Here is a 4,050-nt window from a genome sequence, read left to right as displayed (position 1 = left end):
GGGGCGGGGGGTGCAGCCTGCAGCAAAGCACAAGCTGACTTGCAAAGAGCACGGTGCCCGAGGTAAGCCTGCAAAGTGCAAAAAGCAGGCGTGCAAAGTGTGAGCACGAGAGAGCAAGAAATGGGGTGCAGGCTGCAAAAGTGGAAAGGAGTGGCGATGGTGGTCTCGCAGGGAGCGGGGTGCAAGAAGCTAGCAGGAAAAGAAATGGGTGCAAATAGCAACCCTGCAAAAAAAAACGGGGTGCCAAGGGGAAGAATGGAAAAGATGGGGTGGATGGGGTTCAACGTGTAAACCCACGAAGAGCAGGGTGCACGTGGCAAGCTTGTGGAAAATGAGATGCATACAGCAAATCTGCAAAAATTATGTAGCCCTGGAAGCATGGAGCCTCAAAAACCACGAGCAGTGCATGCAACCATAGTGCTCCTAAAGGGCTCTTGGAGTGCAGTGGGACCCCGGGGTTTGCACGTGGAGGATTTGCAGGTGGGTTTGTAAAGGGGACTTGTAGGTGTGCACATGGGGGCCTGGGTCTGCTGCAAGATGCTTCGATTTGCAGGAAGGGGCTGGGAGTTTGCAGGTAGCCACGAGGGCTTGCAAACGGGGCTCACAGGATCAGCTGTGACCGCAGTGTGCTCTTGGTGCTCGGGCACAACAGTGCTGCTCACACTTGGGGACGCTGCCAACCCTCAGGGCTTGGGGATGGAGTTTTGCCCGGGGTTTGGGGAACACTGGGGCTGCATGGCTGGAGCCACCAGAGGGCAATGGCTGCCCTGCAATGGAGCCCACGGGATGGGGCTGGGGCTGGGGCTGAGCATTATCCCTTTTCTTCCCTTTTTTTTGGCTCCTTTTCCTATGCAGGGAGCCAACAACTATCTCTGCGCAGCAAGGAGCAGCGGGGGTGTGGCCCCTAGCGACATGCTGGGGACGGGCTGCCACAGTCTCATAGCACTACATGTCCTAAACCACACGCTTTTCAGCCCAAAAAGGAGATGACTCGTGAGGCCATCACCAGTGTGGACACCAGGAGCCAAATGGCCGTGCTGTGCCGGCACATGGCAGCGCAGGGTCGGTGTCCCTCTGGTACCAGTCACCTTGTGCTGGGCGTAGCAGCAGGCCTCACTCTTGTCCTCAGGCCATGGCTGCCGTCCCCACCACTGTGCTGTGCGATGCCATTGCTGTGATGACACCCTGGGTACAGGGTGGCATGGAGATGTGGCTCCGTGCTCAAAGATGTACAGCATGGCCTAGCACCAGGCCTAGCACAGGACCCAGCACCAAGTGCAGCATGAGGCCTAGCACTGGGCCTAGTACAGGAACTGGCACCGGGCCTAGCACCAAGGCTAGCACGAGGCCTAGCATTGGGCCTAGCACAGGACCAAGCACTAGGCCCAGCACCAGGCCTAGAACCGAGCCCAGCACCAGGCCCAACATCAAGCCTAGAACCGAGCCCAGCACCAAGCCCAGCACCAGGCCCAGCCCCGGGCCCAGCATCAGGTTCAACATCAGGCCCAGCACCGAGCCCAGCACCGAGCCCAGCACTGGGCCAGGCCTTGTGCCTGATGCCGTCTCCCTTCTCGCACCGGGGAGCCGGGCGGGAACAGCTTGAAAGCCCAACTGCTCATTGTCTGCACCCAGCGGGGCGGCCATTCAGCCTGAGACGCGCCGAGGGCTGGGTTTCCACTTGGAAATTTCCCTCCGGACGCGTTTGGGGGCCGCTCGTCCCTCCCGCCGCCCCGCGCGTGGGCTCGGAGGGCACAAATATTTGTGTGGACACAAAGGCGCGCGGGTGCCGGGGGGGAACAAAGCACGGACGCGGCGCATCCCCACGAACAATGGGGCCGGATATTTGGTGATGTGAGCGGGGCCCGCTGCCGGAGCTGCTTCACATCCGCCTACCTGCAGCCCCTGGGTGGGCCCGCGGCATCCCGCAGCCTGGCAGCCTCGCAGGCAGTGTGTCAGCTCCGAGGGGGGGACAAAAAGCCCTTCTGGGTGGTCTCAGAGCATCCTGGGGTGCCCCCGTGCCTGCCCCGATGTGGGGTGCTGCAGCGGTGGAGAGATGTGCCGCCACGACCCGGTTCCATTGAGCACCATTTGTCCTCCTTTAAGAGGGCTGTCTCCCTGCTGTATGACTCCCAAAGCCCTCCCCTCCCCTCGTGAGCCCTAGAGGATATCCTCCCATGGGGATCACCGTGCTCCTCCTAGGGTTTGTGTTTTCCCTGACCTCTTTTCTGGAGCAAATCACTTCCAAATTCTTCCCTTTTGAGCTTCTTCCCCTTTGGGCTTCTTCCCCCTTGAGCACTGCAGTGGGTGCTAGTGGCATCCCCAAAGCAGTGCCAGCCCCCACATTCCCAAAGCATCACCCTCTAGGAAGGCTGTTGGAAGAGGTCCAGAGACAGCAGAGCCTTGGCGAGAAGGCAAGAGAAGGGAACGAGTGGGTTATGCAAGCGTGCCTTGTCACATTTTGGGTTTTGTTGTATTTCTGCACCTTGGATGAAGGTATTTTTCCAAAGGAAATCGCCCGGTGACGCAGCTCCTCCTGTGCCGACATCTCCGTCCCCGGCTTGTGCTAGGTCCCGGCAGGGGGCTGGAAGGAGCGGATATCCCGCTGGGGTTTGGAGCTTCTGGGGGGAGTTTGGCAAATGCTGGCTCTGAAAGGGCTCTGTGGGACTGGGCATTGAGAAAAGCCCCCCCGGGAGTTTTTATGGGGGTGCTCCGACTCAATGCGTGGTTGGAATGTCTGCAGGATAGGCTGTGGGAGAGGAAAGCTCGCCCTCAGGGCTCTGCATGGCCAAAACTTGTTTTTTTTTGCTTTTTATTTTTATTTTTTATTATTTTTTTGCACGACTTCAGTGGGCTATGAGATCTGCTGACAGCTGGGGAGTTTTCTTGCAGTCCCCCAGCTTTTAACTCAAACCTTCTGTTTGCCGTCACTGAGCAGAACTTTCAGCTTCCATCCACTTGGTGTCAGCTCCAGCCTCTGCTCCAGCCCCGCTCGCCATCCCAAATCACTCCAGGCTTAGCCATGTTGACCTTCCTTGGAATGATGATTTAATCTCACTGCAATTAAAGCCTTCTTTTACCCGTAAAAATCATTGCCCCATCTTCTCCTCGCCACGAATATTCACAAGCCCACACTGGACCAAACAGTTCTCATTTGCTTGCAGTCGAGCTGATGCACATCCCAACCCCGTGCGCTGTCGGGTTATGCAGCGAGGTGGCAGGAATTGCATCTTGTCAGACGAAGCCTAGCTGATGCAATGTGAATTTTCTCCAGCACATGGAAGCAGGATGAGCCCTGTGCTCTTGGGGATGTTTGTGCACCTGTGTCCATGGCGGGGCACTTGGTGCATGTGAACACCTTGAGGTTGCAGTGATGGATAATGGGCACCAACGCTGGGCAAAGGCTTGCAGGAACTGAGAGAGGATCACAGTGCTGTGGGATTGTGGCTGCCTGCTGCCCATAATCCTCATCCTTGCCATTCCCTTGCCAGCTAGCAACAGGCTTTCGGTGTGCTGGAAGCAGAGATGTGGGTTTTGCCAATGATTCTGGACTGAACTGGAAACAAAAATTGCAATGTTTTTGCCTCATGGTGCAGCTGGGAAGGGAGAGGGCAGCAGAGGGGCTGAGGCAAAGATTTACGGGCAGAGTCAGCACCGGTAAGAGCAAAGAAAAAAAATATACTGTAAAAAAACTGGGTAAGCCTCTCTATTAAATTATTCTGCCCCACTGGAGCCGGACACTCACCGCCTTTGATCCTCCCAGCCCCGTCCTGTTCCCAGCCCATAGGACCCAACTCCTAATGGGCACTGACAGCTCAGGCCAGCAGCCCTTGCAACCGTGGCGAGACTGACGCTTCGTTAATGAGCTCTAACGAGGCCTGGAGAGGCTGTCGGTGGGCTCTGCTGACCCGGCCGGGTTGGGTTGGAGTTCTGCAAGTGATGGGATGCAGAAAGAACAGCTTTTATTTTCTCTTTCTCCATCGTTCTTCCAACATCTGGCAGCAGGAGCACAGCTGCACTGCAGGAAGGATTCATCCCTTCTCTCCTCCCCCC

The 4,050-nt window shown here is 57.1% G+C and overlaps 1 protein-coding gene across 1 annotated transcript in view; it reads right to left on the bottom strand.

The window, feature by feature from the left end:
* The window catches only part of LOC104914207 (polyhomeotic-like protein 2), a 24,375-nt gene that overhangs the window by 18,035 nt on the left and 2,290 nt on the right, over positions 1–4,050 (bottom strand). The gene's annotated exons all lie outside the window — the stretch shown is intronic.

This window comes from Meleagris gallopavo, chromosome 23 (assembly GCF_000146605.3).
Source record: "Meleagris gallopavo isolate NT-WF06-2002-E0010 breed Aviagen turkey brand Nicholas breeding stock chromosome 23, Turkey_5.1, whole genome shotgun sequence".
Taxonomy (NCBI): Eukaryota; Metazoa; Chordata; class Aves; order Galliformes; family Phasianidae; genus Meleagris; species Meleagris gallopavo.
The sequence above is the reverse complement of the archived record's forward strand: the minus strand, read 5'-3'. Positions and strand labels throughout refer to the sequence as shown.